Raw genomic sequence first — 15,410 nt, 5'->3', positions numbered from 1 at the left:
TGTGGAAGATTTAAGTATGTGATTTATTTAAGTATCATTTTTTTTATTCTTAGAAAAAATGTAGATTTAATCAAATCTCCAAGCCTGTGAGTGTTAATGGACGGTGAAACTCTAAACGTTGATGATTCAAACTGCAAATTCAACTATCGCCCATTCAGCACTTACAATGCACATTGCTTATTTCCACTACTCACCCAAAAATAAGTTTTACAAAATATAGTTTAATCAATATAAAAGCCAATATTAGCGGTTTTCCATAAAACGACAAGTATTCTATATTTTCCATATTCTGAAAACACTATGTGATTACTAGTAATCCCACAAGCCCTCAACGCCCGGTCAACTTATTGCAGATGACGTCATCAGCCCCCCGAGGCCCACAACACGCGACATGCAGCTCTCGACACTGTGACGAACGTTTCACTGAAATCAGACATATTATCAACCAATCACATTTAAAATAGAGTTAATAGCAAGGTTTCTAGTTGTCTATCTACTAAATGACAGGGTTAAATTAGTGAGGCATGTGACGAAATGCTTCTATGTGACTTAAGTGTTTTTTTTAAACCCCGACGCAAAAACGAGTGGACGGGTGTTATAAGTTTGACGTGTCTGTCTGTCTCTTTGTCTGTCTATCCGTGTCTGTCTGTCTCTTTGTCTGTCTATCCGTGTGTGTGTGTGTGTGTGTGTGTGTGTGTGTGTGTGTGTGTGTGTGTGTGTGTGTGGCATCGTAGCTGTACGGAAGAACCGAGTTAGACTTCGTTTTTTTTTGTTTGAAAGCTGTGTTAGTTGGGAGTGTTCTTAGCCGTGCCTCATGAAAATCGGTCCACTTTGTCGGGTTTTTTTTTTCAAAGTTCAATTTTGTGGTTAGGTTATTAATGTTATTATTAACTATGCATACTACGAGCACAATCGGTCTGACCTAGCTCGTAGTGTCCTGCCTGTTAAGCCGCGATCCTTGGTTTGAATACCGCTAAGAGCATTTATTTGTTTATTTGTGTGATAAGCACAGATCATTAATTGTTTTCGAGTTATGGATGTACTCTATGTACATAATTATATCACTATAAGTATTGATTGAGTACCCACAATTAACACAAGCCTTCTTGAGTTTACTGTGGTTATGTTTATTCATAATTATTTGAAAATGAAAATGAAATGAAAATGAAAATGAAATGAAAATTAAAATGAAAATGAAAATGAAAATGAAAATGAAAATGAAAATGAAAATGAAAATGAAAATGAAAATGAAAATGAAAATGAAAATGAAAATGAAAATGAAACTGAAAATGAAAATGAAAATGAAAATGAAAATGAAAATGAAAATGAAAATAAAAATGAAAATGAAAATGAAAATGAAAATGAAAATGAAATGAAAATGAAATATTTATTTTTATTCTTATCATACATTGCCTATATAAAATATGGTTACTAACACTGACTAAAAACATGGTCTTGTATAAATGTCTTGTTCATTATGTACTAGGTATTGGCAACGTTCGTGAAGGAGGGCGCTGCCCAATCACAAATACACACGTAGGTTTATGGCCATGTCAAACATTAATGCTAATGGTGAGCCAAGTAATTTGTCTCTACCATAGTAAATACTTGTTGATTTTAATACAACACAAGATTAAGTAAATAATATAATTATTATCATAGGTGTCAAAGGCAAACCAATCATCACTAAACATACAGTCATAGACTGTATTGTTTTGTGAATTATTTATATATGAACATGAACAAACACATCTCCGGTTCATCACAACAGTCGAATTCTTTGAATTTATCCCAAATGTATATTCAATGCTGCGGAATAATTGATTGTCGTTTACATCCACATGCTATTATTTTTCTTCCATATCCTTGTTAGAAATATAGGTCATTATAAAAAGAACAGCCTGCAGTCATTTTTACAGAGTATCTATTAAACGAGATTAAAAAAAAAAGTACAATAGATAGCGAAATGAACATTTTCTTTTGAATTAAAAAATGCTTTACACACATAATTGTAATAGAATTCAAAATACGTGCTCTAAAAGCTCTAATGGAAATTTTCACCAAAAACAAACACATTTCAGATCCACAGCTGTCGAAATTAACATTGAAGCACTGCATGTGTCTGCGTTACAGTGCATTTGATTTATTTGCAATCCAATACAAAACAATGATGTTTTATGGGCCCATCGCTGCGTTCACACTCCGCCGCTGTGATCCGGCGATGCATACGTTTTGCGCATTAAATGTACCAACCATTTATCACTCAAATCTCCTGTTCCGTACAGACAATGTGAATACCATAACTTTCGGTTACGACAACTACGACTTTTAAATTTCATTCAAACTGTAAAATTGAATACCTTTCCAAGTTCGGAAGTCGAGAAAAGATCTTACACGGAGTCGAATAGATACAAAGTTTGACTGTTCGCATATGTTCGCGACAGATATATATGGCACGTTGGTTGCATTTACGGCGTCCCGAAGACATTACTAAAGCCATTCCCTTATCTAATGTTCTCCGTAGATTTATTTAACTTTTCCACGCCTCGGAATCTTGAAAATCTTCGATAAAGTTGTCAACATGAGAAAGGTCACCGTTCCCGAACCCCGATACATTCCGTGGTTCTTTATTTATTTATATTAAGATACATTACCGCTGCGCTGGCTCACTAGTGCCATATGTAATTTGTAAAAAAATATGGATAGTACGAGATAATGGCTAATTATTATGTTTCTCAAAACACTGCATTCTCATTCTGCCCATTTTCCAGACAAAAAAAAAGAAGTATCATCGGTAATTTGGCAGTTTTGGAAACGTACGTTTAATAACATAATAAATAATATTTTCAGACTTTCATATTCAGCGATATTGAAGAGGAAACATATCGATATTTTGTTAAGTATTTTGGGGCTAAGCGGTTTTGAACGGACAAAGTAAGAAAGTTATTAATTAAGGTATGAAGGTGCAATGAGCTCAAAAGAAAAATAAATATAATTCTTTTAGAAAAAATGTATTACATACTTAAAATTTAGGGTTTAAGAGATTATTAATTAGTGAGACATGTGCAATAAAATGAATGAATTATTTGTACATAAATTAAGTAGCATAAAATGTAATTAATAAAATGATATACGATCGATTGCATCAATCACAGAAGAATCCAGGAAAAATAATCATACATTTTCCTTACTTAAAACATCATACATGCTCTAATGATCACTATATACCTCCGGTTCACTGGATTATGAAACCGCTCTGTACAATGTTCGCGGTAAGGGGCGACGTAAAGGCGAGAGAGCGAAGTCGCAGTAGATAATGACTCCATCAATAAAGCTAGCGAGCTGGGCTTAGCCGCTGCCGGTATGCCTACGTAATCAGATTATGTTAAATTCTCACCACATGACACATAACGTCGACTACTAAAGGATCAATAGACAGTTTACAGTGTAACCTATCGATCCTTACCCAGTCAGTCGATCTGAAAATGTACTCCGCGGAGCCTTTCGGCTCCACAAAGCCTCTGTGAGGCTGAGGACTCTGCGAGAACACATATAATAATCGATATGAAAAAAAAAAAACAGCTCCTCGCTATGGTTTCCGTCAAATATTTTAGATTCCATGACCAAAAAAGTTTGAGGACCGCTGGATTATACGTAAAACAAGATTACTATAACAATCACTATTTACTTAATCGAAAAGGGGTGAGGAAAAAGACTTATCGAATTAAATATCTAATCTGAGGAGTCCAGTCCATTAACTTTGAAAATAAATGGACGTTCAAGCAATTCAAGAAAGAATAAAAATTTGTTAGGCTATAAATTAACCGACCCTCGAGGTGAGGCTCGCAATCTGCATTAGCCGAGACCTGCACTTCTTTCCTACGATTAAATGAAATTTCACGGGCGGTTGCTCACGGAACCGGCTGGACAAAGGTCTGGGATATTTAAATTGAATGCGTTTAATCCGACAGCTTTGCGACATTCCCAGACCACCCACTCACGGCTCTATAATGTTAACTTCCCACGTTGCTCTTGTCAAGTTAAATAAATATCAACTTATTAGTATCCCTATAAAACAATTCCCCAAAGTGTATTCCGATAGAAATACGTTTTTAGCATTACATCTTACTTAACGTTTGATACGACATTGAGTGGTCACTAAATCACTTCATAAATAATAAGCATGAATTCATTGTGGAAAGCGAATATTTATTATTCATTCTACAAAAAAATTAAAAGACTGTGTCACACTGATGGACTTACATTTTTAAAGAGAAATCGAAGTCTCGTCGAGCACTCAGCCCGGGAAGGTTCTTTTGCTTTTTCGGAATTTTTTATTCATTTGTTTGCAGCCTCCATTTTATGTAGGTACGAATTAACTACGTGCGTCATTTTAGTATAAGAGAATCTATTCTACTCTGTGCGACGTTCGAATGTTGTTAATAAAATAAAACTAAATACTAGCTAAATATAGAAACGAAAATAAAGTAAGTCCCATGGAACAAGTGGTGCAACATCTCCTCTGGCCTGTGACGTTACGGCTTGCGCGGCAGCACTGGAATGTATGGAAAGGATCTAGACTGAATACGAATATTGTATAATGTAATTTGACGTCAAATTTAGTTCATATTTTATACTTTGAAACGAGCTTTTCTTGTATGTAGGTATGTATATGTAAAAGCTGTGGTACACTTCCAGAGTCAGACAGGTCTTGGAATTACGTCTACGACAATTATAAAAATATGGATTACTTATTTTGATATTAAATACTTACCAATTCCATTGTAATCGTAAATAATCGAAGGTTGTTCAATACAATTTTTAAGATACCCTCTTAAATACTGAAAAAGTTTCGTTTCGGTACGCGAATTGAGATCGGGAGCGCTGGGAGGTATCCCTTTTGCACTAATCGAGCAATTTCTCCCATGTTATTAAGGGTAAATGGGAATGTTCGCAGGCCGTTGCGTTCTCAGAACGAGTTTCTTATAGACGGTATTGAATTTTTAAACAAATTTTTCGACCCGCTCCGGCCTCGCTACTCACTTTATGTTATAGGATTAGAACGTTATTGCTCCAATAAACCGACATCTTCCCTCTCTTATTTATTTTGTTTGAGGTGTATACTTTACTATACGAATAACAGACCAGACCATAAATGAATATTTGTGTTTCTAATCGTGTAAATGCCATGCATTATGTTAAATACGGAGCAAACAAAGTGTAATGGTAGAGAACCGTGGAAGATGCCGATTTGATTGATGTCTGTTCAGTGAAAATTAATGATTTCTGAGAAATCGTCATAATTATGTTGCCACCGCACATTGACAACCGTTCGTTGTCAAAATATTTTAGTCTCTAACAGCCTGATCGTTTAATAAATAAAAACGCTTAGCTGTAACGCCTGTGACATATTTATCATATATATACTCATATATCTATAGCTGTAATAAATATAACGTAGATATTATATGACTATATACATAATGTATTTGTTATGTGTTCTTGTTAACTATTTTAGTGGGGTATTTTAAAACACGTATCTTTTTGATACGCGTAGACCGTGACCATAGTCCAGTGGACACATATGGCTCACATGGCTATCTATAGTTTCTAATAATGTAAGTAGTTGTAAAACATGTAAAAAGTTTCGATTAGTTGAAATTACCCACCAGTCGAGATTTTTCCCCCTGTACCTAACTTTCATATGAATGCCAGTGACCTGAGTGACTGATGTTCGTCAAAAAAATATATTGAAAATTTGCAAATATTAAAAACCATAGTTCTACTCACGTTTAATTTATCGCTACGGGCGATGCATTTCAAATCAATTGGAGACTCTTCGTCAGACATGAAGTTTAGCTTCTAGGTAGATATTGTGTAGTTCACAAAAGCCAGAAAGTAGACATTTGCCCACTCACTGCCCACTAATTTGCAAAATGTATAAAGTTAACAAGAGATAAGAAGCAATTTTAAATAATTCAACCCCTAAGGCACTGGTCCCACCGCGAGCTAGTAAGCTACGAGCTATCGGCTATAAAAACGAACAAAAGATAGTCGCTCCCGTGCAAATAAAAGAGACACGGTGATGTTTATAGTTACTCGCCCAGCGGTGAGCTATCAAAATCGCCGTGTCTCTTTTATTCGCACGGCAGTGCTTATCTTTTGTTCGTTTTTATAGCCGATATAGCTCATAGCTTACTAGCTCGCGGTGGGACCAGTGCCTAAGGGTTACAAAGGAAATTTATGGGGATCAAGTATTATTATTTCAAGTAAGAAATCTGAAATCTCATGAAAAGGCAATAAATTAACACCAATGAAAGAAAACTAATCTCAGCGTTAGATTTTTAAGGGTGTTTAAAAGCGGGATAAAAGTGTGTATGGAGATCAAATTTTATTTCCAGTTAGGAATTTGAAACTTTGCAAAAAGATAGTTAAATAAAATACAAGAAAAGTATTTGATTTTTTTTTTTTTTATTATACAATGTCAAGATAATAATCTATAACAGGTAGTACATAGATACTGCTTCTGCACAATACAAAGCAGAGAAAACATACAACATAAACATAATATATAAGTAAATAACAGCACAAAAGTTATAAGATACAAACACTCGACAAGTCGACACGTATCCAATAATAAATTTTCCATATTAGGTACATACAGTAGGTAACACATCGGATTATCTAGTCGCCGACATTTTCATTTCACTGACTCATTCATCCATGTGTTTGTTTCCAAGCGATAGGTTTACACAGATAGATTTTTATTGCACAGCAGCTTTAATAACGGACAAAGTACAGGATGAATCCGCAATGTACGAAAACATCAAATCCTGTTAGACAACCAGGTGAGCAATTTAAAACTTAATCGTGTCGCACGAATACTACAAAACACGAAGAATATTTCCCTGGGGTAGCGTTAATGTTCCGGTGTTGGCGTAGACCATTCATCTTGACAATTTTATCGACCGAATCTCTGGAAATTAAGGCAGGAAAAAAGTCAATAAATCCAAGAAGCAAACTGGAACAGATAACGAATGTCTCGGGGTGCGACCCGCGACACGGCGCTCGGCTCGGGCTCGGGCAGGCCCGTTAATGTGACACTAAGTCCTGCCAGCAGGGGTAAACAAACAAACACCAGGGGAAACTTCCGATATTTATTCCCTTTCGTTCCAACTCCACTACTTTGATTATCTCTGTGGATAATCTTTTTCGGTGATATACTTACTTACTTAGTAAGTAGCCGAGTTAGGTATTCTACAGTTTTGTTTTCGGGTTAAAGCATGTTTAACATTTTTTGGTATGGTAGTGGTGGTGGGAAGACAATGGGCATTTTCGCGAAAAAAGATTCAAAAACTTTATTTCTAAAATATGTAAATTTAATGTTTTTCCTACACAGAATCACGAGCCCTTTCGATCCTCCTAGGCAGAAAAACCGGCCAAGAGCGTGTCGGGCGGGTTGGGCCACGCTCAGTGTAGGGTTCCGTAGTTTTCCATATTTTTCTTAAAAACTACTGAACCTATCAAGTTCAAAATAATTTTCCTAGAAAGTCCTTATAAATTTCTACTTTTGTAATTTTTTTCCTTTATTCGGTTAAGGACAGATTCTGGTTTGGGCAGATTCTGGTTACGGCAGATTCTTTTTAGGACAGATTCGTGTTTGGACAGAAATTGGGCAGTCGCGACCAAAAACTTTAAGTCGATCAGAACAATCACATTATGCAATTTTTTTTTCATTTTCGTACAAATTGTATGGGGAAAGTTTTCTTCAATTTGTGGATTTTCTAACCGGAAAATTTTTTTTGGTTCCATACTAGCTTTTGATCCTGGATGGAAATAGGATCGAATGGCATAAAAAAAGTTTGTCACAAATTATGTTTTTCTCGCACCCTGTATGTTTTTTCCAAAATCTGTTAGGCACTGGTCCCACCGCGAGCTAGTAAACTATGAGCTATCGGCTATTTCAAGGGACAAAAGATAATCGCTTCCGTGAATATAAAAGTGACAGAGATGTCATAGCTGGGCGATGAACTATAGTAGCCCGGCTATGATATCTCTGTCACTTTTATATTCACGGGAGTGATTATCTTTTGTCTTTTGAAATAGCCGATAGCTCATAGTTTACTAGCTCGCGTTGGGACCAGTGCACCTGGTGGGAGCAAGACGAGCATACTTTCGATTGCCAGAGTCGTAATCGAATACAACTCATGGTAAGCTCACTATACACATGAAATAAAATAACAATATGTACACTGCTTTTTTTTGGGCAGTCCTGTAAAAAGTTCTATTAGGGTTCTAGACACTTTTTTCGATGATTGTATTTCTGCCCAAACAAGAATCTGCCATAAAAAGAATCTGCCGTAACCAGAATCTGCCCAAACCAGAATCTGTCCTTAACCGAATAAAGGATTTTTTTCATATTTTTTAAACATATGGTTCAAAAGTTAGAAGGACACACTTTTTTTTTCCTTCAGGAGCGATTATTTCTGAAAATATCGTTTTTTGATAATATTATCAAAAAACGATTTTAGTAAACCCTTATTTATTTTTAAATATCTATCCAACAATATATCACACGTTGGGGTTAGAATGAAAAAAAAAATCAGTCCCCACTTTACATGTAGGGGGGAAACCCTAACAACACATTTTTTTCCACTTTTTATTTCACCACTTTGTCGGCGTGATTAATATACATATTGGTACCAAATTTCAGCTTTCTAGTACTAACGGTTACTGAGATTATCCGCGGACGGACGGACGGACAGACAGACATGGCGAAACTATAAGGGTTCCTAGTTGACTACGGAACCCTAAAAAGCGTCCTAAATTTAATTTTTCCACTTCATTACTATTTTTCAAACACTTTGTATAGCGGTTACAATGTGGAAAATATGCAAAATCATAAAAATTTTGGGATCATTTTTTTGTCCTAGATCGAAAGAGCTCGTGATTCTGCGTACGAAAAACATTAAATTTACCTACCTTAGAAAAAATATTTTTGGTGATTGTTCTCGCGAAAATGCCCCAATAGTTCCTGAAATCAGTTACTACGAGTATGTATGTGTCATATAGGCTACTTAAAGCTAATTTTGTGTTTGCTGCTGTAATGTTTAAATAGAAATGTCATTTTTAAACTTAGTATTGCTCTGTTTGTAATCTTTAGTTTTTTTACGTGTTTAATAGTACATTACATCAGAGGCCGGGAAAATGAGGATTTCCGGCCAAGTGGGTATATACGGCCGAGCGAGCGTGCGAGCGAGGCCGGATAGGGATACGAGGCCGGGAATCCGTTTTCACGCCGAGGCATGTATAGTGCTTTTCTCAAACATACAATGAAATAAAAAAAAATGCTCTAAAGTACAATATTTCATAAAAAAAAGTTACTTTGCAGGCCTGAAAAATAATATGAAATCCCTTTACAGTCCTCTCGAGTTGTTGCGCCCAAAAAGCGATACTTCCCAGCCCATTTTAAGGAACGTAAAGACAATATTTCATTGCATGTTTGAGATTTTTTTTTTTTTTTAACACTCGAATAACAACTGGTCTCAAGAAATGGCTCAACGATTTCTACTTAAATAAAATAATTGGCAACCAACCATACTGTGATCTGCACAAAGTTTTTATATATTATACGTAAAAATCCAGATTTTTAAAGCCAATACTCGTACCTACTCAACAAATAATGCTAAATTTGAAATATTATACCTAGATAATTACATTTTTTAGTTAAACATGATGCTACAGTAGGTACCTAGTTACGGAGAGGATAATATTTATTTACTCTTGCCCGTTTTAACTTTTAGTTTATAAACGAAATCCCCTGATGAAAACCTTTTACGTTAAAAAATTTTTTTTCAATTTATTACAAGAATTTATGTCACATTCATACACTGTGAGGGTAGGTAGGTAGAGTTTTTTTAAGATAAGCAAATAATATATTTTTCTGGTAGAATAGGTACGTAATAAGAATCACGGAAAGGTGGCTCTTTTATTTTTGTTTCGTATTATTTATTAATTATCTTTTTTTTTTGGGACCGAAATGATATTTGTAAAATTTTATGGCAGATGATTCCTAGTTGACTACGGAACCCTAAAAAAGATACTTTTCCGTGATCGTTATAACGTATTCTTTCAGAAAAATATATTATTTGTCTATCTTCAAAAAACTTTACCTACCAAATTATTAGTAGTAGTAGTAGTAGTAGTCAAATCACTCAAATCAATTTACGTAGCTGTGCAGGTTTACCAAACATTTCTACTAGGTAATTGCATGTAAATCTTTAACAAAAAATTGGCAGGTATTTAGCACACGCCCCGATGAGCACACGGTTGTTTTATACGATCGACGCAGCATCGACCGCATGCGGGTTCCAAGTTCCAACACTTTTTTCTACCATTGACTGGCATATTATGACTGGCAGACCATGAAAAAACCTCTACTTCCGTGGAAGTTAGCGCTGTATATTCTGTGCCTTAGTGACTGTGTCTTAGTGCTACCCCGGTCTTTTAAATTTAAGACAACAGATGGCTTGATATTACTTGCAAACTAAGCATTTCAAGTAGCTGTTTTTAAAAGTTAATTTAAAGTTGCTTATTCGGAATATTTACTTTTTTATGTTTAAGGAAGCAATTTAAAACACTACAGGACGAACACCGACGCTCTTTGTAGCTCGATGGGATTTTTGGTGTTCTGCCTTTTCGCAGTAATATGTTTGGCCGAATTTCATTTGCCAAACAACGTTTGGCTGAAGCTTCATTTTGACAACTAACGTTTAGCAACTTTTTGTATGCCAACTTTTCATTTGGCAGAATTATTGGAAAGCAGATTATTATAATCCATCTAAACGTTTGGCAGACTAATCATTTGTCAAATGTTTCACTTGGTCAAACAACTTTTGGACGAATAACGTTTCGCAACGAAACATTAGGCAATTTACAAATAATTATTAACATCACCCATTCGGAAAGGGTACTTAAGAGTAGTAGGACTTTTCTATTCAAGGACTATGTTGCCAGTATAATGATATATGACAGAGTCCAGTTAAGTGCGACGACGAGCGAAGCGAGGAGGAGCGTGTTAGGTTGACCGTGAGCAAACCGGAAAAAAACTTTTTAATATAATAAAAACAAAACTAAACAATATTCTTGTAAAAAAAAGTTAGTAGGTAACTATGTATTTTTTCTCTCCGATCGCCACTCGACTATCTGAAGGTTGTCTGTAAGAGACCGCTGTTTTAGCGATAAGACCGCCTGTTGTTACCTACCACTTTGTAACCGTTTTCATTTATGTTTTATTTTTGTAGTGTGCAATTAAAGCATTTTATTATTCCTCTTTATTCATTTTAATTCTTAGGCTAGGTTTTATAATATGATTATAAAAGTAAAATACAAAACCACATACAAAACAATACAAAATATATAAACACATTATAAAAAACCTAACCTAGGGTGCCGCCAGCAGCGGGGCAGGGCCCAAGCTGCCGGTGGTTAGGGCTGCAGAGAGAGGAACCGTCGGACTATCCGCGCTGTGTCCAAGATCACCGCCTTCTGCATCTGGCCCTTGATCCAGCCACCTAGCGAGAGTCTCTTAGGGCCTGGCCACATGGGCGCGTTGCGGCGACGCACCGCAAAAATTCTGCGTTGCGTTGCCGCGCCGCCAGTTTCTGCGGCAGGAAATCTGCGGCGCGGCACCGCGACGCAAGAACTCGCGGTGCGTCGACGCACCGCAAAAACTCGCGGCGCGGCACCGCAACGCAGAATTTTTGCGGCGCGTCGCCGCGCCGCCAAAACTGGCGGTGCGTTACCACTGCTCGCAATTGTGAACTGTTGTGTTCGAATTAAACTTCGTGTCGTTTATATTTAACCCTTCTTTACTTGGTGATGGATTTTTTTCCAAGCATCACGAAAATTGAATCAATAGTAGATTTAGTACAGTTTTTCACGATAAAATACTAAGCAATATTCGAATTTTTCAATATGCTATTAAAAATCATCTTTTTTAGTTACGTTGTTTCATATTAAAAAAATGGTGATAGATTTTTTCATTATTTTTCCAGTGCTCAGCATATATACCACCATGGTGTCATATATCTGTAAATTGTTAAAAAAAGTAAAATCATGCAATTAAGGGTTTATTGACAATGGAGTGCCTCTCTAATTCATATTTCCGCAATGGGTACATCGATGGGTAGATTTAAATAATAACATTTTTAACCCCCGACGCAAAAAATGAAGGGGTGTTATAAGTTTGACGTGTCTGTCTGTCTGTCTGTCTGTCTGTCTGTCTGTTTGTCTGTCTGTCTGTCTGTCTGTCTGTCTGTGTGTGTGTCTGTCTGTGGCATCGTAGCTCCCAAACGGATGAACCGATTTAGATTGATTTTTTTTGTCTGAAAGCTGAGTTAGTCGGGAGTGTTCTTAGCAATGTTTCATGAAAATCGGTCCACTATGTCGGGGTCGGGGGTTTTTTTAAAATTTAATTAAATAAATAATTTTATGACTTTTATGTAATTCCCAAAAGATTTGACAATTTGTAAATACATAGGTAAAGAAAATATTCGTTCTATCTGAATATGACGATAGGTACCTACGTTAAAAATAGAGCGCTTTCGAACTACGTCCGAACCGAATCCGATAAATTCGTGAAAATAAAATTACGCACTATTATGGACTATGGACGGAAATCTGGCAGGATTTTGGAGTAGGCCCTTGAGGCAACCTGCTAAGATGCTTCTCTTATCATAGTCAACCTCAGGTCCGCAAGCTGGCAGCTGGGGAGCGGGGCTAAATCGAAAATCTTATATATATTTAAGACGATACAGGACGGTTCAATTTCCATACCAACGCTCTCGACTATTTGCTCTCTGGTTTTTGAAGGTAGACTGATTTTTTCAACACAGATTATTCTATAAATTGAAATAGACATCATACACGAAAGAAAAAACGACAAGGCCCAAGGCAACAATTAGTGCTTGCACCTCCTATATGAATCCATTTGCAGCATTACGATATAGCGAAAGACTATTTTTAACCCCCGACGCAAAAACGAAGGGGTGTTATAAGTTTGACGTGTCTGTCTGTCTATTTGTCTGTTTGTCTGTCTGTGTGTGTGTGTGTGTGTGTCTGTGGCATCGTAGTTCCCGAACGGATGAACCGATTTAAATTTAGTTTTTTTGTCTGAAAGCCGAGTTAGTCGGGAGTGTTCTTAGCCATGTTTCATGAAAATCGGTCCACTATGTCGCGGTCGGGAGTTTTTTCAAAATTTTAATTTTATTATTAGGTTATTAATAACAAATCAAAAAAATATTCAATAAAATAATTTGATTTGTTCCCAGTCAGATTGTTATTAATTATTAATCTTATCTGTGTTGGAACGTTTTGATATTTTTATTTTTAAAGACGCTCGAGTCAATCAAAAATTTCCAAAAACTGCCTTTTTCATCATGGCGCAAAAAAAGTGATACTCAAGATTGGTAACAATTAGCCAAAAAACCAAAACGGTACGATATAAATTTGATGAAAAACGTGTGACCAGGGTGGCTAGCCGAATGGCACAATCGCTCACGAAACGCTCACGAAACGAAGCGCTAGTAGATATCTATCTCTATCGCGCTTGCGTATTGGCGCGACAGAGCCAGCGGCGTATCGCTTTCTTTTGGCGTCGGAGAAATGCCATTCGGCTACGGGGCCTGTGCCTTTAAAAAAGTAAAACAGAAAAACGTACGTCGTTTTCGTACGTGTTTTCACTACGATCAATATGCAAATGGATAATTTAGTAGGCAAGTTTTATTTAAATCGATTAAATCGTAAATAGTGGCTTGCAGCTAAAAATAATATTCAACTGGAAAAACCTAGGTACGTTTTTTCGCTAGAATCTACATTTTAGTAGGAAATTTTCTTAAAAATAGATTAAAATTAAACTGGTACAGATTTTTTTTATTAGCCCGTTATAGTGCCCTACTGCTGGGCAAAGGCCTCTCCACTTGATTTCCTCAACTCCCTCTGGTGTTATTTTTCCGGCCATGCAGTCACTCATAAAGGCGTCCAAGTCGTCTCACCATGCATGCGACAGACCAGACGTGGCATGCACAAATACACTTCAGCATGGCGGTTTTCTTCCCTACTTACTTTAATATGTACAGATCATTTCTGTCGTAGATCAATTTTAGCTGTAGACCACCGTTAACGACTAATTTACGAAAAACTAAAAAATGTTTACAACATGTCGGTGTGTACCTTAAACAAACCATGAAAAAAAAACCGCTTCCTAAAAATAAGCGCGTTAGAAAACACGGAGAAAAAGAAAAAAATAATTTTACATTGCAATAATATTGATGATTAGATTTCCTACCTAAACCTTTGAAATCAGATTTCTTAAGACGATACGATACAGGTCAGTTCTCCATACAAACGCTCTCGACTATTTCCTCCTTGGTTTTTGAAGATAGAGCAATGATTTTTTCGACACAGATTATTATTATTTTTTCTGAGTCGGACCGTTTTGATATTTTTTGCTATTCTTATTTTAAAAGATGCTAGATCCAATCAAAAATTTCTAAAAACGGCATTTTTCAATATGGCTCGAAAAAGGGATACTCAAGATCGGTAACAATTGTCCAAAAAATCTAAACGGTCCGACACAGATTATTTCATTTTAAATTATTCAGATTCTCAAATTTCGTTCCGTTTAAATAAGTTTTGAAGGAGGAAAAGAGAGCGGAACCTCGATTTCAAAGATTTTTTCGCAATATCTTTTAACTGAGTTGTTCTTAATGAAATTTTTTTTTTCGATAAATCTAGTTAATAAAACTAGTATATTTAACTAAAATTCCCAAATTGAAAGGGGGACTCCTTTCCATTTTAGCATTTTCGCTCCCGTAGCGTCTTAATGTATTGCAATAATCTAAACATCCAAATTATAGACTAATCAATTATTTTTGTTAGTAATTAAATTCCGTTAGGCCGTTTTCACATTATCCGATCCGATATCGGATGTCATAAGGATTTCAATGGAAAAAATACAAGATGGCGCCTGTAATGTATGGGATATCGGTCCTACATCCGATATCGGATTGGATAATGTGAAAACGCACTTACGATTCATTAAGTTTTGAAGGAGGAAACAGTCGAGAGCGGAACCTCGATTTTAAAGAATTTTTTCGCAATATCTTTTAACTGAGTTGTTCTGAATGGACAATTTTTTTCGATAAATCTAGTTAATAACACTAGTATATTTAACTAAAATTCCCAAATTGAAAGGGCTCCCTTTCCTTTCCATTTTCGCTCCTGTAGCGTCTTAAATACCTAAAAGTACTTAAACACCTAAAAGTACTTAAATACCTAAAAGAACAACCAGCGAATCGTGTCATCAGTCATCACGCACGCACACAAGGGTAGCTTAGCTAACAACTGCG

The 15,410-nt window shown here is 36.1% G+C and overlaps 1 protein-coding gene across 7 annotated transcripts in view; it reads right to left on the bottom strand.

Moving 5' to 3' along the window:
• Positions 1 to 338: 338 nt before the first annotated feature.
• Positions 339 to 15,410, bottom strand: part of LOC125241829 (malate dehydrogenase, cytoplasmic-like) — a 48,405-nt gene continuing 33,333 nt past the window's right edge. For 5 of the 7 annotated variants that reach the window (XM_048150506.1, XM_048150476.1, XM_048150496.1 and 2 more), the window contains one exon: positions 6,475 to 6,976. The gene's annotated coding sequence lies outside the window, so the exon portion shown is untranslated. Of the gene's footprint in view, positions 424 to 6,474; positions 6,977 to 8,982; positions 9,035 to 15,410 lie in introns of those variants that run through there. The other 2 variants (XR_007178780.1, XM_048150486.1) reach the window with 2 other exon arrangements.

This window comes from Leguminivora glycinivorella, chromosome 2 (genome assembly GCF_023078275.1).
Source record: "Leguminivora glycinivorella isolate SPB_JAAS2020 chromosome 2, LegGlyc_1.1, whole genome shotgun sequence".
Taxonomy (NCBI): domain Eukaryota; kingdom Metazoa; phylum Arthropoda; class Insecta; order Lepidoptera; family Tortricidae; genus Leguminivora; species Leguminivora glycinivorella.
Note: the sequence above shows the minus strand (reverse complement) of the source record. Positions and strands in the feature narration are given on the sequence as shown.